Genomic DNA, 23,895 nt, shown 5'->3' on the forward strand with positions numbered 1-23,895 from the left:
GCTGGTCCATGCAACGCTCTGCAAACCAGGGTTAAAGGTACTTATGTTCAGCGGGCCTAACTGAGTCCCTTTTGCTAGCATGCACTCCATCACAGTTGGCCTAAACTTGTGACTTTGTCCCAGTCCAGTTCAACCAGATATCTACAGTTGGCACTTTATGCCTTTTGGTGCTATTTTTACTTAAAACTTTAAAATTCAATATCTCTGGTTCTATTAATTGGATTTTTGTCTTTTTAGTCTTTTTTATTCATTAAATGCTAACCCATTTTGCTGTGTTGTGGGCTCCTTTTGCAGTGTGTTTTCACTGTGCTATTGTTTGAAGTGTTGCACAAATACTTTACACATTGACCCTAAGGCTGACAGATCTAACAGAGAGTATCAATCAAATAGAAAGGAAGTAGAGAAAATTCTAACTAGCGATAACTCTGGCTTTTCTTAAAGGGGTCTTTGCAATATTGAGATTGGGATACAATCCATTCTGCCTTTTGGGCTGCTTAGGGCCTACCTTAGGGATGACTTATATGTGTAAAAAGGCAAGTTAAAACCTGGCAAAAGGTTCATTTTGGCAGGTTGAAATTGAAGTTTAAAACTTCACACACATGATGCAATTGCAGACCTCAGGCAGGTTTGCGAGGCTACTTAAATGGGTGGCACAACAAGTGCTGAAGGCCCACTAAAATCAGTATTTACTTTCAGGTTTACCCTATAGGCCCATTTAATATATTGGCCATGGATACATATAGTACCAATTTACTAGGGACTTATAAGTAAATTAAGTATGCCAATTGGGGTCAAGTCAATGTTAAAATATTTAAAGACTGAGCACACGCCCTTTAGCACTGGTAAGCTGTGGTAAAATGCGGTCCTAAGGCGAACAAAAACAAGGTCAGAAAAATATGGACCAATAAAGCAAAAAGTATGTGTGAAGACTACCCTAAGGGTGACAGATCTAACAGAGAGTATCAATCGAATTGAAAGTTAGGAGAGAGAATACTACCTAACTATAAATCTGGCTTTTCTTAAATGAGTCTTTGCAATATTGAGACTGTATTCAATCTGAGGAAGTATAAAGAGTAGAAAAGAAAGGCTGAAAGTAAATTACCTGTGGCAGGTGATATAAGTTGTTGTACCTTACGTTGGTCCATTTGGCTTTGATGGTGTTGATACAGCCTGTCTGTGTTTTTTTTACTAAAATGTTGAGCAATATGGAATTTGTTTTGCTTTGTATTTGTTTTTCAAATATAGGGTACTGAGGGCCACGTGTACAAATATCAGGTTATGCCAATCGCAAATTACAAGTCTTAGTGACTCGTAATTTGCAAGTCACAGATCCTGTTGTACAACAGTATCAATGACACTGTTTGTGATTCTCAATGGGGCCGCAAATGACCTACCTCATAAATATTCATGAGGTAGGTCGCAATTTGCGACCCCATTGTGAATGGCTGCCCTCACAGGGATGATGGCATGCTGGGGTCATCAGACCATCATGTCCATGATTGCTTTTAAATAAAGCAATCATTTTTTTTTTTTAAATGAAGTCTGTTTTCCTTAAAGGAAAATGGGATGTGTTTTAAAGTTTTTTATATGCATTTCCCCTTTGCGAATGAGTTAGCACCAATTTGGAATTGGTGCTAACTGTGATTGTTTTGTGACCACATTCACAATTACAAAACAATCATTCATACCATTTAGATTCAATATTAGGAAGGGAAGTCCTGAACATGCCCCTTCCCAATACCTAATCCCAAAACCCAAATTGCGATTCAGTAACAAGTTACCGAATCACAGTTTGGGCCTTGTACATCCCAAAAATCATTTTTCTAGTTGCAAATGGGCCGATTTGCAGAATCGGCCCGTTTGCAACTAGAAAAATGCTTTGTACATGTGGCCCTGATTTATGTAGTATGTTTGGATAGCGGGCCATTTAAGTTTGACTTGTGTGATTTTGAGGACTGGATAATCCCTGTGGTTTGCACTGATCATTATGTTATGTGTTCTTTGAGACAGATGCTTGGATGGTTCTCCCTCATATTACAGGTTTAATTGAAAAGGAGTTCTGCTGATTGAGCACTTTCTTGATCTAAGAGGATCCTCAGGGTATCTGTCTGTTGGCAGAAAATGAGACTGTATGAATTCTTTGTTGGATCACATTGGAAGTAACCGGGTCTTAACCATCCTTCTGAACTCTAAGGGATTTTTCCGTGGCTCTGATCTTTGCAGGTATTGAAATTCATAATTCTGCAGTTCAAATGGAGAAGGTAATGTCACCAATGATTTTCTTCTGTGAGTAAAACTTATTAATGACAATGTCAATCTGGAACACAATCTCCAGGGTTGTGAGTATTTTGTGATTTTTGCTTGGTAGAATTCTGCTCCTCTTTCTCAGTCCTGAAGTAAAAATCCAAATAAGAAATATATAATTGCGCTCGCCAGTGGCTTTACAACATAGAAAGAAATGCTTCCCAAAGCCAGACATTGTAAACACAGGGTAAACCTGAAAGGAAATACTGACTTTAAGACATAACTAAATGCACAAAATAATGAAGACACACACTGCACTAGATGTGCACTTGTCTTCTATTGAATGCAACCTTATATGCATGAAGTATGTTATTGTGGAAGAGAGAAAAGACACAGTTGAAACAATTGCATTCCTGTGCTTCCATGCAAGACAAACAAGGTCATTTATGGTTTGGTGGAGCAGGAAATCTGCTGTAAATCTTCAGATCTTCCGCTCCACTAGGCCTGAGGTTCCCCTACCTTCTTCAGTGGTGTGGGTCCATGGAGTTTTCTATGGCCAAGCCGCACTGACTCCACCTTTGGAAACCTCTTGCTGACAGCCCACCTGCCATTGTCCTGCCAGTGTGTGAATATCAGAAGGGCCTTCCTTTTTAGGGCAGGCTTTCTGGCTTTCATTTTTCGTGCCCAAGTGCGGCATTTGCAGCATTTGGGGATCCATGCAGGAAAAACCCATACAGATAAGGGGTGTTTATTGTTTTTTTCACTAAAACAAAACCCCACAGTGGGGGGTTGTTTCAGTGAAATATAAAATGAAATGTCAAATGGGGTGCCATGACATATCAGCCCTGCCATCTTAACTCTTTTTCTGAAAATTCTCTGTAAGAAAATGTCCCTTTTTAGCATGACCACTCCCAAACGTTTGGACTTATGCTGCTGGTTTTTCCACTCTGAAAGTGCACTGAGTACTGCTAAACAGGCCTTAGGGCCAGTTCTCTGAGCCTTAAAAGGTAAATGTCTAATTGTTCAACCCACAACTGGCATAAGATAACTTACTTACAAATTACCAGTGCCAGGGGTCCCTAAGTGTTCCTTGTGGACTGCAGCACTTATTGTACCACAACGAGTGTCACAAAGCAAGGCATGACTCCAACCCTACCATTGCTGACTGGCAGAGCAGTTTTTGAACTGCTGACCCTGACATTGTCATTTAAACCAAGAGAAAGCCCCAAAGATTCTGTTTTAATAGTTAGAAGTCACCCTTAAGGCAGGCTTACTGAGCTCTAAAGGTGTGGTGAATTATATTAAAAAGACCGATATGTGCTTTATCAATTTAACATGCCCCTACAGTGGGACTGGAGACCCAGCCCCATCCCAATACAAGGGGAGGGAGTACCAGGGAAAGTGTTTTGACCATTTGAAGCCTGGGGTGTGTGTTGACTAACATCAGCCAGGACACATAAGTGGAGATTCTGTGTGCATCAACAATCCCCCCACTGCTGGGCAACACAAGGGCATTACCAGTATGGGGGTGGAAGTTGTCCCTGACATTTCCAAGGGATATTCTGCGGTCACTGTAGTATCAGTGGGTGGGTTTGAAATTGACATTCTGGCCACCTGGCCTCCAAGTATAGAGAACGTGCAGACAATGGCCTAAAATCAATGAGACTGAAGTCAAGTCTCTGAGGGATACAGGTCCCAGCATGACCATGGTCAAGGCTGAGCTATTTTTGCAAGACCAAATAATTTTGGATGAAGCACACCAAGTGGTTAATGCACAATGAAACAAAACTCCATCCCATGGCAAAAGGTGAACTATGAGTGGGGAGGGGTTACTGGCCTGAAGAAGGTAGCAGTGTCCCATGCCATTTGAGTGGAGTGTCTGCTATGGAATGAGCTTAAAACGTTGGCTTGGGCTGGTGTGAAGAGGAGGGCTCATGCAGCATTGTTCGACCTCCCTGAGTGGATGTGCGTAGCCACAAGGGCCCAAACAGCACTTCAGTGGAGTAAAGGAAACCTGGAGCCTTAAAGAATGCCCCAAGACCCTAAGACCAAAAGAAAGGGCAAGGGGTCTGGTCAACCAGCGTAAAAAGTCCTCAGACCCAGAAAAAGTCTAACTATCAGGGGAAGGACCTGGTGTCTGCAGAGGAGGGTGTCTCCATGAAAGACATGCCAGAGCTGAAAGACATGCCAGAGCTGGCTAAATTTCATGGGCGGGTGGTGTCCCCAGGGAAGACTTGTGCCAGGGGTAGAAGACTTGCCCTACTCTTGAGAGCTTTGGGCAGTTAGCTTCCCCAAACAAAAAGGTGCATATTTACAACTGTCTCCTTGGACAGTAGCAGCAGATTCCTTAATTTTCAGAGGCAAAAATCACCAGGGGCCAGATGTATCAAAGGGTTTTACCCATTCTGTGTCTATGGGAAAATGTGTTTGTACATATGGCCCCAGATCTTCAATCATAACACAAACATCTACTGTCATGTTTGGTAGAGGATTCTCAATTCAGTTTCTTACACTTTTTCCAATGAAGTGATGCTGATTTAAAAAGTCTTATATTTAGGGCTTGAGCTACTATCCCAGTTCTGAAACCAGGGATGCGAAAACTGCACACCAACTGGTTTTCACACCCAAATGTAATTTGTGATGCAACATATGTAAACATAAGTTACATTGCAAATTGTCCATTAGCTGGTTTCGTTAAAGAGCCTGTCTTATTATATTAATTGGGGAGGTCACATTTTGCGACCCTCTGAGAATAGCTTAGAATGCAAAGATGGTGGAGTTAAAGGGACAGCAGACTACCATCCCTACATTTGCTTTCCAAAACAGGGAAACATATTTTTTAAAAGCAAACCATGCCCATTAAAGAGACAGGCCACAAAACATAGACGTTCAAATAAGAAGGAAACACCCCAACACACCCACTCGTCCTTGTGATTCAGAAAGGGTTGCAAGACCTTTTTCACAAGGGTGTTTTGTACACTGTTTGAAAGTGTTTTGTGGTCCCAAAGCCTGATTCATAGACTTTGTGATCACAACTCATTAATGACATGTTCACTTACATATCACCCTCCTTTGGAGTAAATTCTTTATTGGGGTGCATCCCAGAAGCACTCTCCGCCAATCGTAGATTTGCCAGACTACTCGAACTTCACAAAATGGACTTCCTCTATAAAGAAAACTGTTCTCCTGCACCCAAATTAAATATTGGGGTGTTCTCTTCCCTATACCCGGCTGGGCACTTACATGTTCCTTTGACAGAAGGAAATTTGTGCGAGGTCTCAAGGTGTGATCTTCGAAATGCTTGTAAATACCCTCAAACTTGTGAATTTTTTGAATCTCAATGGCATTTGCAGTAACAGGCACTCCCTTTTCAGTGGCTTACCCTAAGTTTAGGATTGTGAAAGAACAGCTGTCGTTTGAGATTTTTCCGCATGTTCAGTGCACTTGTTTGTAAAACTTCACAAATTATGCAAAATGTAGCTTTACAAATTGCTTTTCTGTGCACGTATAAGACGCAAGTGCCCCAAAACACTCATGAATCGTGGCTTTGGAGACCACCACAGTTCTTAGGATCTGAAGAGGTGCAGGCAACCTACCAAATGAGTCCCAAATACATGTGAGATGTAGATTCTACGGTCAAAGTTCAGAAGCTGAAAGAGCCTCCTCTATTCTGGTAGCCCTGCAAAACCTGTTCTTAAAAGCTTGACTAAATAAACGAAATGTTGTGTGTTTCTTTTACAAACAAGTGGATGCCAGCTAACAGTGTCTGCATCCCTTTTTATGTCAGGACATTTGGAATGCAGATGTCACGCGCATGGGGCGCTCCGCCTGTAAGCCACCATTTGCGTCTCTTCCAATCTGCCACTGCGAATCAAAGGAGCTGACACGCGGGCTACAAGCCTTTCTTCGGATATCACTCATACCATTTCCAGGCTGCCTGGTGACAATAGGCTATAATTAAGGTGTCAGCATATCATTTAGCCTTTTCACTACCGAGCTGGGAGACAGGCTGGGAAATCGCGCGGCTTATTTAATAAGAAATATAGGAAGGGAAAGGGAGACGATGAGATGGAACTTGGCAAGTGAGGAGACAAAGCCCGCCAGTACCCACTCACTCGCTCTTCTAAAGGGCACCCTCTTGTTACTATGCGATCAGTCATTGCCATCTTAGAAGTAGGAGCCTGCCATGAAGCGGCTGATGGTTTTGTTCTGTCGGGACATTAAAATGAAGGTCGTTCCCTGAATGTTTATTGTCTTCCTGTCTAAGAAAGAGTCTATATATTTTTTTTTTTTTAAAGGATGGATGACGGAGTTTGTGATTTTGGTCTTTATGTAGCAGCCCCTTTCCCCATAGACAGAGAATGGGTAAAATCCTTTGACACACCAGGCCCTTTATCCGCACAAGGGGTGATGTACTTTCAGAGGTAAACTAGTATCTACTTGATTATGATGATGATGATGATGATGAATGAGATTTACAGAGCGCAAGCATACTCCAAAGAGTGTCCCGGCGCTTATTGCAAGGCTGCACGCAAACTTGCTAATCATTTTATTAAGCCTGCTTCACGTGCATGTGTGAGCTTGTGGAGAGGAAACTGTCACTTGAAGGACATGAACTGCCAAAAACTTATAGACCATCTATGAGATCACCTGGGTGAGGATTTCCAAATTTTTGGAATTGACATACGCTTTGTAGAGTGTGTCTGGAAACCTCCAACAATTATTTGTAAATTCCCATGTCACTGTGTGAGGGCATTTCTACGTGCGTGCGCGGTTGTACATATGACATAAAAGAGCAACAGGAAGTACCTTTACAATTGTGCAGTGTCACTTTCTTTCTTCACAGCGAGAATACATTTCCCCATGGAGAAACATTTTCCCTTACATATCCCCTCCCATTCTGAATAGACTGGGAGTCATTTTAATTACACCAGAGTCATCAGAGTATTGTTGGGAATTCCATGTTATGCGTTGATACAGAATTACCAATAATTCCACAATTACACCCACTCGGGCAATTAGAAGTGATTTGGGGAGAAATTATCATAGAAATGACCAGTTTAGTTAGTCTGCTGTTTGTTTTGTTATGCATTTAGTACTATTTTCTTACTGCGCAATGCATGTTCAATTCAATTTTGGATGCAGGTTTGCATTTTGCACTAATAAACTAGTGCTAAATAGTGGTAGTAAGTTGGTGGAAAATCGTGCCCCAAGAGCACATTTATTGAGTGTGAGCAGCTTCTCGCACTTCCATCCATAGTCTGTTGCATTTAGTGCTATTTTGTAGCATGAGATGCAACTTTGCATCAATTTGGATGAGAGGGGGCATTTTTGCACTAAGGGAATAGTGCAAAATTCTTCTTCTTGCATAATTCTGTGTGGTCTTGATGAATTGTTAGGTAATTCCATGTGTTATGCTACCCAAAATTACACGTGTTACGCTCACACCTAATTCTCACTCTAGTAAGGCATTTACTTCTGCCCTTGAAAGGAGTAAATGGGTGACAAAACTTTCCATTGCACCCTAATCTGGAATGACTTGGCATAGGATTTCTTCAGGCATAATATTACACCATTGTGCAGTATTATTGCACATAAGTAAATGCGAAAAAGATGAACATACAGTTGTAAGTGGGTTGGAGACTTGGGCCCAGAGAGGTTTCTTTCTCCTAAGAAAAATACAACTCTAGTAAATATATAGATAACATAAATTTTTATTTTTTTATTTGACAGGCCCTAACTTTGAATAGCTGGCCTTGGAATTTTTTCTAATATGTTTTGGCTACTATCAGGGGGAAAAACACATAAGTTAATAGTTTTACCCACTGACAATACCTCTTAGTGGACTTCCATTTTCGGTTCAAACTACATGTCCCTTGTTTACACTTGCTTGTTAAATTACAGTTGGGGAACAATTGTATGCAAAACTCTTAACTCCAGTCTGAAAGAAATAGAGCAGCAGCGCAACCGAACTGTTACGCCATGTCCTGTAATGAACTAATGACTGCTGCCTATTCTCGTTTACTACATTTTCTCCTTAAGTGGTACGTGCTTATTTTACTATATTGTGAACTGAGGTCAATAAGAATCTCAATAATATCCCAGGACACCCTGTATATGAGGATTTAAAGAGATGATGGAAAAATAGGTTGGATGGGTGGAAATGAAGCGAGATTGGACGGAGCTAAGTGTAATACCAGTCAATTTTATCTCTTGTTTTCTTTGTTGAGGATATGTAGCTGTTATATGTTTTATGTGTACACTTTATTGTGCTGCAATCATTTTTTACCTCAGTGAATATTTTGACAATGGTTATACATACATATATATAGGTTCATCACCTAGTGGCAGTTGCCACAAGGTAGTTATAGTTAGGACCTAGTTTCCATAGAAAAAGTGTTTTTTGTTTTGCTAATGACTTTGGTGCCATTTAATGAATCTTCATGAAAGTTTAACAAAAAATACGATGCCTACTGCAGCGTCCGTCTCGAAAGTTTTGGAGTGATCTGTCAAGCGGGGGCTGAGAAAAAGGTGGGGCAAAACACTTTGGTGGTCATTACAACCCTGGCGGTCGGTGTTAAAGCAGCGGTATGACCGCCAACAGGCCAGCGGTAAAAAGAATTGCAATTACGACCGTGGTGGAAACTGCCAACAAAGACAGCCACTTTAACACTCCGACCGCCACGGCGGTACAAACAAACAGCGTGGCGGTCACCGCCAACAGACAGGCGGGAGACAATGTACCGCCCACACTATTATGACAGGCCAATACGCCACCTTTTCCGGGGAGGATTCACCGCAGATAAAAACACGGTGGAAACAGGAGGAAAAACGCTCATCTCTACACACCCCACGAGGAACGAGGACACCGTGGATCCGGAACTCCAAATTCTACCTGCAATAGTCTTCCTGCTCCTCTACCAGGAGCACGAACGCCGGCAGCGAAGACCACGGTGAGTACTGCACCTACGACAAAGGGGAGGGGGGGAGGAAAAAAACAGGGGCATACACACGCAACACCCCCACCCTCACCCACTACAACACACACACTAATGCATATCAATACATCACAGTTACACCCCGCAAACCCCCCGGAAGAATGCAAAGACAATAGAAAATGAGTGTAACCATTGTAATATATTAAAAGCAAGTAGGCAGAAATATATATGTATACACCATGTACAAAATATATACCAAGCATAGTAGTCCAGGTAGTGCTCTAAGAAAGTCCGTGGAACACTGGGACCACACGGTATGGGCGAGGCCCACACAAGATCCCCGACCATGACGGAGAGGACACTGCAGGGGCATCAGAGAGCAACTAAACAGGCACCTCAGGGGGAGGGAAAGGGGGGCACCTCAGCCGCTTGAGTGCACGACGCCAAATCCATGAGGGGGCCACATGCCCACTGTTCCATCCTGGGGAGTGCAAAGCCACAGTCTCTCAAGTCTCTACAGTGGGTGGGTTGCCCACTGTTCAATCCTGGGAAGTGCAAAGCCACAGTCTCACAAGTCTCTACAGTGGGTGGTTTGCCCACTGTTCAATCCTGGGGAGTGCAAAGTCACAGTCTCTCAAGTCTCTACAGTTGGTGGTTTGCCCACTGTTCAATCCTGGGGAGTGCAAAGCCACAGTCTCACAGGTCTCTACAGTGGGTGGTTTGCCCACTGTTCAATCCTGGGGAGTGCAAAGCCACAGTCTCTCAAGTCTCTACAGTGGGTGGTTTGCCCACTGCCATATCCTGTGGAGTGCAAAGCCACACTCTCTCAAGTGGATAACAGTCTCCACTGGTTCTGGAGGGGGCATGGTGCCCAGAGTGCTTCATCCTGCTAAGGACAGAGGTAGTGGATGACGGTCTCCACTGGTTCTGGAGGGGGCATGGTGCCCAGAGTGCTTCATCCTGCCAAGGACAGAGGTAGTGGATGGATCTCTCCACTGGTTCTGGAGGGGGCATGGTGCCCAGAGTGCTTCATCCTGCTAAGGACAGAGGTAGTGGATGTCCGTCTCCACTGGTTCTGGAGGGGGCTTTGTGCCCAGAGTGCATCATTCACCCCGTGACGGACTCAGTTGCGTCAGTGCCCTTGCCGCTCATGGGCCAGCGGTGCTTGAGACAGCGGTGCCCTGTTTAGCGGTGTTTGAGATGGTGGTGCCCTGTTCAGCGGTGCTTGAGATGGCGGTGCCCTGTTCAGTGGTGCTTGAGATGGCGGTGCCCTGTTCAGTGGTGCTTGAGACGGCGGTGCCCTGTTCAGCGGTGCTTGAGACGGCGGTGCCCTGTGCAGCGGTGCTTGAGACGGTGGTGCCCTGTGCAGTGGTGCTTGAGACAGCGGTGCCCTGTTCAGCGGTGCTTGAGACGGCGGTGCCCTGTGCAGCGGTGCTTGAGATGGCGGTCCTGTCCTCTTGTGCTGGCGGTCCTGTCCTGGGCAGCTGGGCTTGTGCTGGCGGGCCTGTCCTGGGCAGCTGGAATTGTGCTGGCGGTCCTGTCCTGAGCAGCTGGGCTTGTGCTGGCGGTCCTGTCCTGGGCAGCTGGGCTTGTGCTGGCGGGCCTGTCCTGGGCAGCTGGGCTTGTTCTGGCGGTCCTGTCCTGGGCAGCTGGGCTTGTGCTGGTGGGCCTGTCCTGGGCAGCTGGGCTTGTTCTGGCGGTCCTGTCCTCGCCAGCTGGGCTTGTGCTGGCGGTCCTGTCCTGGGCAGCTGGGCTTGTGCTGGAGGTGGCCTCCAGGGCAGCGGGGATGATGGCGGTCTTCTCCGCCGTGCTGCTCCTCCCAGACTTGCCGGGTTTCTTGTGGTCCTTCCCCACCTTGGAAGGTGTCACAGCTGACTCCACACTCCACGGGACCTCTGGGAGCGGCTTTGGTGGCTGGAGTCTTCCCCCTGTCCCACCGGGCACTGGCCAACTTCTGATGCTTCACAGGTAGGGAACTTACTGTGCTGTGGCTCCGTGCCACACTGGCTGCCCTGGTGGCCGGTGCACTCCAGATTCTGGTGACTACAGGCACCACTGGTCCGGGAGATGTTGTGGCTGAGGTGCTAGTTCGGGACCTAGGAGATGGACGGGGTGGGGGAGGTGTGGGAAAGAGGTCAAGGTTGGACAGGAAAAGTTTTTTGGACACACTGGGACGGGTAGCTGGAGGGGGTTTGGGAGTGGAGGAAGAGGTGGTGGTTGTAGGAGGTGTACGTTTGCTGACTTTGGGTGAAGGTGCATGCGCTGGAGGCTGTCGTGAGGTGGATGGCTGTTGGGTGCGTGTGTGCCTGCGTTTGTGTATCTTGGGAGGGGGCGTCACAGACACACTGGGAGAGGACACAGGGGACGTGTGAATGGTAGTGGGGGTGGTGACTGCACGTGAGCGGGGTGTGGTGGTGGGTGTGCTGGAGAGGGACGTAGTGGCTGTAGAGGTAGTGCATGCAGGTGTGAGTGTAGACGAGACTGGGAGGGGGGAGGGAGACGAGGAGGAGGGGGACACAGTGGAGGCAGTGGATGTTGGTGTGTCTGCATGTGTGTGATGCTTGCGTGAGTGCCTGTGGGATGTGTGGTGCTTATGTTTGCCTGAGCTTCCCTTGTGTGTTGACGTGTGTGCATGCTGGTCTGTAGGTCTGCTTGGGATAGGCTGAGGTACAGGGGATTGGGTCGGGGTGGAGGAAGTTGGAGGGGGGAGGCTAGACACAGGGACAATGGCTGCCATCAGTGCTGAGGCCAGAGTCTGAAAAGCTCTCTGAAGGGCCGCCTGACCAGAATGAATGCCCTCCAGGAATGCATTGGTTTGTTGTAACTGCCTTTCTACACCCTGGATGGCATTCAAAATGGTGGACTGCCCAACAGTGAGGGACCTGAGGAGGTCAATGGCCACTGAGGGCAGCAGGGGTGACTGGGGCAGGGCCTGAGGTGCCTGGGGCGAAGGTGATGCCCACCCTCCCGGGTGAGCGGGCACAGGACGAAGGCTGAGGGGCTGCTGGGAGGGCGGTGCAGGAAGGGGGTGGCGGCTGTACCTGTAAATGGGGGTGGCACAGATGTTGCCACCACCACAAGGGAGCTCCCACAGGAGGACGAGTACGTGTCACTGGTGTCAGCTCCTGTCCCCGCTGTGGAGCTCCCCTCGCCCTCCGTCCCACTGGTGAAGTCCGAGTCTGTAGTGTGGCCCTCCATGGCCATGTGGGATGCAGCCCCCTGGTGCTCCGGTGCCACTGCTCCTCCGCCTGATGATGCTAATGCACACAAGAACAGGGAGACCACAGAAAGGGGGACGACGACAGAAGAAAGACATGTTGAGTGCATGCATTACCGCTACCGTTGGCGGACACGACAGACACAGAAGCCCCCTGCACTACGTCGCGCTCCTGAGCTCCACTGTTCAATTCCTGGGAAATGGCCTACAAGGCTATGGACAACATCTGCACACATAGATGACACAGGGGCATGACTAGGTTGTACTTGGCACTCTACAGAGATCGGGTGGGGTGCCACATGGCCTGCCTTACAGAGGGGCCTTGCCTACGGAACTCGCCCTGGCCTAGGGAAACCCACAGCCCACCTCCCCCACCCAGACACCTCCACTGCGCGCAAAGTCAGCAGAATGAGAGTGTACTCATCCCCTTGTGGCTGCTGTGATGCCCTCAAGCGCCCATCCAACTCCGGGTAGGCCACTGCCAGGATCCTCAACATCAGGGGGGTCATGGTGTGACGGGCACCCCTCCCACGTTGGGAGGCCATCCCCAGCTGAGCCGTCTTCTTGCTCCAGGGGCGAATGTCCTCCCATCTTTTCTGGCAGTGGGTGCTCCGTCTGTGGTAGACCCCCAGGGTCCGGACATCCTTGGTGATGGCACACCAAATATGTTTTTTCTGGTGGGCGCTGACCTACATGAAATGTACAGGGGGAAAAGTAAGTAATTACCAACTGCACCGTCAAACTGATTGGCCCCCATCCCTACCCTTGCCATGTGGCACATGCATTCACTGTCTTTCATGCACGCAGCACTCTCCCCCCTTCCTTCTTACATCCAGCCCTCTCCACACAGGCATAGCCCATACAACATGCTCCTTGTGTACTTACCTGTTTATCTGGAGGACCGTAGAGTAGCGTGTACTGGGGGAGGGCCCATCCACGAGTTTCTCCAACTCCTCCGATGTGAAGGCAGGGGCCCTTTCCCCAGACACTCAAGCCATTGGGGGTTATTCTAACTTTGGAGGAGGTGTTAATCCGTCCCAAAAGTGACGGAAAAGTGACGGGCCGTATTACGAGTCCATTATATCCTATGGAACTCGTAATACGGCTGGTGGTATATCCGTCACTTTACCGTCACTTTTGGGACGGATTAACACTCCTCCAAAGTTAGAATAAACCCCATTGTCTCTTCCAGACCGAGGTCACAGCAGCACTTGCAGTGTAGGTCCTCTCCTGTCGAAGATCAGGTATCGAGTGATTGAACAGATAGAAAATGGCGGTCACGTCCACATCGGTGCGTACCGTCACTGCCGGCGTACATCGTCATTGGCTCCTGAGACCCATAGGGTCCAATGTTAACCAATGCAGCATTGCGCTGCGGTCTTTGACCGCCTACCGCGACGGTGTACAACGCCAGCACAGTTACCTCACATCCCATTGTCCCACTTTAGAGGTCAGGCAGCTGCCATTTCAGGGGCCCACATGGCTTCATTTTCAACTGCGTCACACATACCTAGGCCTAGACTCAACACACATACAGGCCACCTTTTGTGTATGAATGGTGTTCTGTGTAAACTGTGGGTACGTACCTCTGAGTTGTTTGACTCTGTGCGCGCTGTTGTCCTTCATAGGCACCGTCCGCTGGGACATGTGAGGAGATGGCGGCATCCTCCGGTGTACCGACCGCTGGTGGACCTGTCGACAATGGAGGAGCGACATGTGATCATCACATACAGGCTTGACCGTGCCACAATCCAGGAACTGTGTACCCAGTTGGAGCCAGACCTGATGTCAGCAATGCGCCATCCCACAGGAATCCCCCCTCAAGTGCAGGTGCTGTCAGTGCTCCATTTCCTTGCAAGTGGGTCTTTTCAAACAACAGTGGCCATAGCATCAGGGATGTCCCAGCCTATGTTTTCCAATGTATTGTCCAGAGTGTTGTCTGCCCTTCTGAAACACATGCGGAGCTACATCGTTTTTCCTCAGGTGGAGGATTTGCCTACAGTGAAAGGTGATTTCTATGCCCTGGGACACATCCCCAACATCATAGGTGCCACTGATGGGACCCATGTGGCTTTGGTCCCCCCCCCACAGGAGTGAACAGGTGTACAGAAACCGGAAGAGTTATCATTCGATGAATGTACAGATGGTATGTTTGGCAGACCAGTACATCTCACATGTGAATGCCATGTTCCCTGGCTCAGTGCATGACACCTACATCCTGCGGAATAGCAGCATCCCTTATGTGATGGGTTAACTCCAGAGGCACCGTGTGTGGCTATTAGGTGAGCACCTGGAAGCAAGACAGTGGGAATGGTTGTCTGGGTCTGGGGACATCCCTCCAGGTTAGTGCATGTCTAACAGTTGTCCCTCGCCATTTGCAGGTGACTCTGGTTACCCCAACCTGTCATGGCTACTGACCCCAGTGAGGAATCCCAGGACAAGGGCAGAGGAACGCTACAATGAGGCCCGTGGGCGAACTAGGAGGGTGATCAAGCGGACCTTTGGCCTCCTGAAGGCCAGGTTCCGGTGCCTCCATATGACAGGTGGATCCCTATTCTACTCACCAAAGAAGGTGTGCCAGATCATCATGGCCTGCTGTATTCTTCACAACTTTGCTTTGCGACGACAGGTGCCTTTTCTGCAGGAGGATGGTCCAGATGGCGTTGTTGTTGCAGCTGTGGAGCCTGTGGACAGTGAGGACGAGGAAGCAGAGGAAGAAGACATGAACAACAGGGGCTCAGTGATCCAGCAATATTTCCAGTGAGACACAGGTAAGAGTCCAGACCTGCGTACTACATGTACTTTAACACTACTACCTCTCTACTGTCTGTCATTTTCACCCAGTGTATGGTCACTGAGTTGTCACTTTCCCTTACGATTTCACAGATGTGGGTCCCACTGTGTGACATCTGCTTAGATTCCTCATGGACTAGAGCTGTGTGACATAGGTATGTTGACATTACAATTGAAAGAGCATTTTGTCACTGTAATTGCTAATACACTATTTCGAAATCACAGACAGACTCCAGATTGTTTTGTGCTTTAAGTGTGTTTATTTAAGTGCTCAATATTGGAGGGGGTAGTGAAATAGTGAGGGGTGATGGCGGAGGAATGTCCATGGCAGAGTCCAGTCTATTAGTCTCACAGGTGCATTGCCCAAATGGGCATAGGAAGTGGAGCTGGGGCAGTTTAAGTATGGACAGGGTGACAAAGTGGGACAGTAGGATGACAATCAGGGTGGTCTCATTTCTTGGCGGGGGTCTTGGCATCGTGCTCTGTCTTGTTCCTGGATCTCAGGGACCATTTGCGGGGTGGTCCTCCCTCTGCAGGGGGTGGGGTGCTGGTGTGGTGGTCCTGTGGCGGGCGTCCTGTCCACTAGCGCCGGCGGAGGTGATGGGCAGATCATCGTCCATGCTAGTGTCAGGGGCCCCTTGTAGTGCCACAGTGTCCCTCCTGGTGTTCACAAGTTCCTTCAGCACCCCTACGATGGTGCCCAGGGTGGAGCTGATGGTTCTGAGTTCCTCCCTGAAGCCCATATACTGTTCACCCTGCAGGCGCTGGGTCTCCTGAAACTTGGCCAGTACCGTTGCCATCGTCTCCTGGGAGTGGTGGTAGGCTCCCATGATGGAGGAGAGGGCCTGGTGGAGAGTGGGTTCCCTTGGCCTGTCCGCCCCCTGTCGCACAGCAGCCCTCCCAGTTCCCCTGTGTTCCTGGGCCTCCGTCCCCTGGACCGTGTGCCCACTGCCACTGCCCCCAGGTCCCTGTTGTTGTTGGGGTGGTGGGTTAGCCTGGGTTCCCTGTAGTGGTGGACACACAGCTGATTGACGTGTCCTGGGGACGGAGGTATGGGCCCGCTGGGTGGGTGCCGTGCTGGTGTTTCCAGAGGGGGGAAGGTCTGTGGTGGCCTGTGACTGGGTGAGGGGAACCGACTGTCCCGAGGTCTCCGATGGGCCGGGCTGGTCATCTAGATCCAGTTGGACAGAGCTGCTGTCATCACTGTGGGCCTCTTCTGTTGGTGGTGTGGACATGTGTGGACCCTCCTGTCCGGTGACGTTGGGTAGGGGTCCTGCAGGGGTATAAAAGGATGGTTATTACATCTGTGTGTGGTATGGTGTGCAATGGGTGGGTGACCGTGTACCCCAGTGCTTGCATTCCTGTGTGGGACCTTGTGTGATGATGGTTTAGGGGGTTGTATGGGTATGTGCAGTGGGCATGCTTTAGTGATGGGTGTCCATGCTTTCTTGTTGCATGCAGGGCTTGGTGTTGGGATGGGTGGTTTGTGATGTTGGGACATATGTGAGGTGTTGGAGTGCTGGGGGTGAGGGTGAGGGTGGGGGTATGTGATGGCATGCAGGTAGGGTGGGGGATGTCATAGTTAAGATTTGTCTTACCAGAGTCCATTCCTCCACCTACTCCTGCGAGGCCCTCAGGATGCAGAATCGCCAAGACCTGCTCCTCCCATGTTGTTAGTTGTGCGTGAGGAGGTGGGGGTCTGCCGCCAGTCCGCTGAACCGCCAGGTGGTGTCTTGAGACCACGGAACGCACCTTTCCCCGTAGGTCATTCCACTTCTTCCTGATGTTCTCCCGAATTCTTGGGTGTTGTCCCACTGCGTTGACCCTGTCCACTATTCTTCGCCATAGCTCCATCTTCCTTGCAATTGAGGTGTGCTGCACCTGTGATCCGAATAGCTGTGGCTCTACCCGGACGTTTTCCTCCACCATGACCCTGAGCTCCTCCTCCGAGAACCTGGGGTGTCTTTGCCGTGCCATGGGGTGGTGTAGGTGATGTGTGGGGTGGAGTGTGTGGTGATAAGTGTGCTGATATGTAGTGGGGTGTTGTGTGAGGTGCGTGGAAGTTCTGTGGGTGATGGTGTTGTGTGCCTGTGGATGCTGTTGTTCTGGCTGGTGCTGTCTCTCTCTGGCCTTCTTTCGGAATTTTTGGTAGTAGGGGTTTGTGGGTGATATGGGTGTGTGTTTTATATTGTAATGGGTGTGTGGGAGTGGTATGTATATGCGTATCAGGTGTGTGTATTTTGAATTGTCCAATGTGGCTGTGTTTTGTAAAAGTGTGTTTATTTTGAGCGCGGCGGTGTGTATTTTGGTATAATGGAATACCGTGGTTGAAAGACCGCCGCGTGGATTCGTGTGTCGTGATAGTGTGGGCGTTTTTCTGTTGGCGTGACGGTGGAGGTTTTATTTTCGCCAGTTTATCACTGACCTTTGGTGTGGCGGACTTGTGTGGGTGTCTGAATTTTGGCAGATTCCGAAATGTGGGTCATAATAGCTGTGGCGGAATTCCACGGCGGTGTGTTGGCGGTCTTCTGCACGGCGGTAAGCGGCTTTTACCACCAATGTTGTAATGAGGGCCTTTGTCCTAATGCATTTTTATATAGGGATTTTGAACAGGAATAGCGTCCGAACCACTGGACGGAATTAGACCACATTTGGCACAAAGGTAGGACTTTGTCCAGAAAGCAACATTTTTTTCGGGTGACCAGGTGTTCCGGATATGCCGGGACAGTCCTGTTTTTTCGCCAGCTGTCCTGGAAAATATTGGCAAATTTGGCTTCTGTTCGGTTTTTGGAGGGGCAACTGAAAATAGTGAAAGGCACTTTTTCTGGTGTTACAAAGCTGCGCTAGTTAACAGCTGTTATAAGTGAGAAACGTGATTTACAGGAATGATGTTGGTCATAAAAATTGCATTTTATTACTTTTCACAGTGCCTCTTCTGTGTTCCTATGTTGATGAGAGCTGTCATTCCACTCCACTTTCTTGATGTAAAATGATAGTCCTTCTATTGTTGCAAAATGTCCCGGTTTTTGCTTCTCAAGATCTGGTCACCCTAATCTTTTTGTTATTTGGTGTAAATCTGTTCAGTAGTTTTTGAGTGATTAAAGAAAAATAAATATGAATATATTGGGATGCAATGACTCTACAAACCCTCCTGATCTTGTGCTGAGATCAGATTGGCTTCAGCTGAGTCCTAGAAAAAAAGATTAAAAACCTGGTGGGTGTATGAATGTGAGTGGATCTCTGAGAGCGTGTATGAGTGCCTGAGTGGGTTTGTGAGTGGGCATGAGTCTCTAAGTGGGTGTGTGAGTGGGTACACAAATCTCTGGGTGTGTCTATGAGTGAATATATTAGTGTCAGAATGAAAATGTGAATGTACTTTTTTTCCGATATTTGCAGAGTCATCACAATGTTATGGGGGGCTGTGCTCCTGTTGCGATGAATTTGTGAATATCGTGTGAGTAGGAAATAAACCTGTTTCTCAACATATTTGGTCCCTCAAACACACCTAGCTTGTCAGATTACTCTGAAACTTTCCATGCGCAACAAGAATCACCGGCACACTTTTTTTCTGGAAAATTTCTTCAAGATTCGTCAAATGACACCAAAGATATAAACAAGTCAAAAAATGCTTTTCCTATGGAAATATGGTCCTAACTATAACTATGTACTTGCAACAACTATGTGTTTGGGCAGCTTCTCGCACTTCCATCCATAGTCTGTTGCATTTAGTGCTATTTCGTAGCATGAGATGCAACTTTGCATCAATTTGGATGAGAGGGGGCATTTTTGCACTAAGGGAATAGTGCAAAATTCTTCTTCTTGCATAATTCTGTGTGGTCTTGATGAATTGTTAGGTAATTCCATGTGTTATGCTACCCAAAATTACACGTGTTACGCTCACACCTAATTCTCACTCTAGTAAGGCATTTACTTCTGCCCTTGAAAGGAGTAAATGGGTGACAAAACTTTCCATTGCACCCTAATCTGGAATGACTTGGCATAGGATTTCTTCAGGCATAATATTACACCATTGTGCAGTATTATTGCACATGAGTAAATGCGAAAAAGATGAACATACAGTTGTAAGTGGGTTGGAGACTTGGGCCCAGAGAGGTTTCTTTCTCCTTAGAAAAATACAACTCTAGTAAATATATAGATAACATAAATTTTTCTTTTTTTATTTGACAGGCCCTAACTTTGAATAGCTGGCCTTGGAATTTTTTCTAATATGTTTTGGCTACTATCAGGGGGAAAAACACATAAGTTAATAGTTTTACACTGACAATACCTCTTAGTGGACTTCCATTTTCGGTTCAAACTCCATGTCCCTTGTTTACACTTGCTTGTTAAATTACAGTTGGGGAACAATTGTATGCAAAACTCTTCACTCCAGTCTGAAAGAAATAGAGCAGCAGTGCAACCGAACTGTTACGCCATGTCCTGTAATGAACTAATGACTGCTGCCTATTCTCGTTTACTACATTTTCTCCTTAAGTGGTACGTGCTTATTTTACTATATTGTAAACTGAGGTCAATAAGAATCTCAATAATATCCCAGGACACCCTGTATATGAGGATTTAAAGAAATGATGGAAAAATAGGTTGGATGGGTGGAAATGAAGCGAGATTGGACGGAGCTAAGTGTAATACCAGTCAATTTTATCTCTTGTTTTCTTTGTTGAGGATATGTAGCAGTTATATGTTTTATGTGTACACTTCATTGTGCTGCAATAATTTTTTGCCTCAGTGAATATTTTGACAATGGTTATACATACATATATATAGGTTCATCACCTAGTGGCAGTTGCCACGAGGTAGTTATAGTTAGGACCTAGTTTCCATAGAAAAAGTGTTTTTTGTTTTGCTAATGACTTTGGTGCCATTTAATGAATCTTCATGAAAGTTTAACAAAAAATACGATGCCTACTGCAGCGTCCGTCTCGAAAGTTTTGGAGTGATCTGTCAAGCGGGGGCTGAGAAAAAGGTGGGGCAAAACACTTTGGTGGTCATTACAACCCTGGCGGTCGGTGTTAAAGCGGCGGTAAGACCGCCAACAGGCCAGCGGTAAAAGAATTGCAATTACGACCGTGGCGGAAACCGCAAACAAAGACAGCCACTTTAACACTCCGACTGCCACGGCGGTACAAACAAACAGCGCGGCGGTCACCGCCAACAGACAGGCGGGAGACAATGTACCGCCCACACTATTATGACAGGCCAATACGCCACCTTTTCCGGGGCGGATTCACCGCAGATAAAAACACGGTGGAAACAGGAGGAAAAACGCTCGCCTCTACACACCCCACGAGGAACGAGGACGCTGTGGATCCGGAACTCCAAATTCTACCTGCAATAGTCTTCCTGCTCCTCTACCAGGAGCACGAACGCCGGCAGCGAAGACCACGGTGAGTACTGCACCTACGACAAAGGGGAGGGGGGGGGGAAACAGGGACATACACAAGCAACACCCCCACCCTCACCCACTACAACACACACACTAATGCATATCAATACATCACAGTTACACCCCGCAAACCCCCGGAAGAATGCAAAGACAATAGAAAATGAGTGTAACCATTGTAATATATTAAAAGCAAGTAGGCAGAAATATATATGTATACACCATGTACAAAATATATACCAAGCATAGTAGTCCAGGTAGTGCTCTAAGAAAGTCCGTGGAACACTGGGACCACACGGTATGGGCGAGGCCCACACAAGATCCCCGACCATGACGGAGAGAACACTGCAGGGGCATCAGAGAGCAACTAAACAGGCACCTCAGGGGGAGGGAAAGGGGAGGCACCTCAGCCGCTTGAGTGCACGACGCAGTGTAGGTCCTCTCCTGTCGAAGATCAGGTATCGAGTGATTGAACAGATAGAAAATGGCGGTCACGTCCACATCGGTGCGTACCGTCACCGCCGGCGTACATCGTCATTAGCTCCTGAGACCCATAGGGTCCAATGTTAACCAATGCAGCATTGCGCTGCGGTCTTTGACCGCCTACCGCGACTGTGTACAACGCCAGCACAGTTACCTCACATCCCATTGTCCCAATTTAGAGGTCAGGCAGCTGCCTTTTCAGGGGCCCACATGGCTTCATTTTCAACTGCGTCACACATACCTAGGCCTAGACTCAACACACATACAGGCCACCTTTTGTGTGAGAATGGTGTTCTGTGTAAACTGTGGGTACGTACCTCTGAGTTGTTTGACTCTGTGCGCGCTGTTGTCCTTCATAGGCACCGTCCGCTGGGACATGTGAGGAGATGGCGGCATCCTCCGGTGTACCGACCGCTGGTGGACCTGTCGACAATGGAGGAGCGACATGTGATCATCACATACAGGCTTGACCGTGCCACAATCCAGGAACTGTGTACCCAGTTGGAGCCAGACCTGATGTCAGCAATGCGCCATCCCACAGGAATCCCCCCTCAAGTGCAGGTGCTGTCAGTGCTCCATTTCCTTGCAAGTGGGTCTTTTCAAACAACAGTGGCCATAGCATCAGGGATGTCCCAGCCTATGTTTTCCAACGTATTGTCCAGAGTGTTGTCTGCCCTTCTGAAACACATGCGGAGCTACATCGTTTTTCATCAGGTGGAGGATTTGCCTACAGTGAAAGGTGATTTCTATGCCCTGGGACACATCCCCAACATCATAGGTGCCACTGATGGGACCCATGTGGCTTTGGTCCCCCCCCCACAGGAGTGAACAGGTGTACAGAAACCGGAAGAGTTATCATTCAATGAATGTACAGAAGGTATGTTTGGCAGACCAGTACATCTCACATGTGAATGCCATGTTCCCTGGCTCAGTGCATGACGCCTACATCCTGCGGAATAGCAGCATCCCTTATGTGATGGGTCAACAACAGAGGCACCGTGTGTGGCTATTAGGTGAGCACCTGGAAGCAAGACAGTGGGAATGGTTGTCTGGGTCTGGGGACATCCCTCCAGGTTAGTGCGTGTCTAACAGTTGTCCCTCGCCATTTGCAGGTGACTCTGGTTACCCCAACCTGTCATGGCTACTGACCCCAGTGAGGAATCCCAGGACAAGGGCAGAGGAACGCTACTATGAGGCCCGTGGGCGAACTAGGAGGGTGATCAAGCGGACCTTTGGCCTCCTGAAGGCCAGGTTCCGGTGCCTCCATATGACAGGTGGATCCCTATTCTACTCACCAAAGAAGGTGTGCCAGATCATCGTGGCCTGCTGTATGCTTCACAACTTTGCTTTGCGACGACAGGTGCCTTTTCTGCAGGAGGATGGTCCAGATGGCGTTGTTGTTGCAGCTGTGGAGCCTGTGGACAGTGAGGACGAGGAAGCAGAGGAAGAAGACATGAACAACAGGGGCTCAGTGATCCAGCAATATTTCCAGTGAGACACAGGTAAGAGTACAGACCTGCCTACTACATGTACTTTAACACTACTACCTCTCTACTGTCTGTCGTTTTCACCCAGTGTATGGTCACTGAGTTGTCACTTTCCCTTACGATTTCACAGATGTGGGTCCCACTGTGTGACATCTGCTTAGATTCCTCATGGACTAGAGCTGTGTGACATAGGTATGTTGACATTACAATTGAAAGAGCATTTTGTCACTGTAATTGCTAATACACTATTTCGAAATCACAGACAGACTCCAGATTGTTTTGTGCTTTAAGTGTGTTTATTTAAGTGCTCAATATTGGAGGGGGTAGTGAAATAGTGAGGGGTGATGGCGGAGGAATGTCCATGGCAGAGTCCAGTCTATTAGTCTCACAGGTGCATTGCCCAAATGGGCATAGGAAGTGGAGCTGGGGCAGTTTAAGTATGGACAGGGTGACAAAGTGGGACAGTAGGATGACAATCAGGGTGGTCTCATTTCTTGGCGGGGGTCTTGGCATCGTGCTCTGTCTTGTTCCTGGATCTCAGGGACCGTTTGCGGGGTCGTTCTCACTCTGCAGGGGGTGGGGTGCTGGTGTGGTGGTCCCAGTGGCGGGCGTCCTGTCCACTAGCGCCGGCGGAGGTGGTGGGCAGATCATCGTCCATGCTAGTGTCAGGGGCCCCTTGTAGTGCCACAGTGTCCCTCCTGGTGTTCACAAGTTCCTTCAGCACCCCTACGATGGTGCCCAGGGTGGAGCTGATGGTTCTGAGTTCCTCCCTGAAGCCCATATACTGTTCACCCTGCAGGCGCTGGGTCTCCTGAAACTTGGCCAGTACCGTTGCCATCGTCTCCTGGGAGTGGTGGTAGGCTCCCATGATGGAGGAGAGGGCCTGGTGGAGAGTGGGTTCCCTTGGCCTGTCCGCCCCCTGTCGCACAGCAGCCCTCCCAGTTCCCCTGTGTTCCTGGGCCTCCGTCCCCTGGACCGTGTGCCCACTGCCACTGCCCCCAGGTCCCTGTTGTTGTTGGGGTGGTGGGTTAGCCTGGGTTCCCTGTAGTGGTGGACACACAGCTGATTGACGTGTCCTGGGGACGGAGGTATGGGCCCGCTGGGTGGGTGCCGTGCTGGTGTTTCCAGAGGGGGGAAGGTCTGTGGTGGCCTGTGACTGGGTGAGGGGAACCGACTGTCCCGAGGTCTCCGATGGGCCGGGCTGGTCATCTAGATCCAGTTGGACAGAGCTGCTGTCATCACTGTGGGCCTCTTCTGTTGGTGGTGTGGACATGTGTGGACCCTCCTGTCCGGTGACGTTGGGTAGGGGTCCTGCAGGGGTATAAAAGGATG

This window comes from Pleurodeles waltl, chromosome 11 (assembly GCF_031143425.1).
Source record: "Pleurodeles waltl isolate 20211129_DDA chromosome 11, aPleWal1.hap1.20221129, whole genome shotgun sequence".
Lineage (NCBI taxonomy): Eukaryota > Metazoa > Chordata > Amphibia > Caudata > Salamandridae > Pleurodeles > Pleurodeles waltl.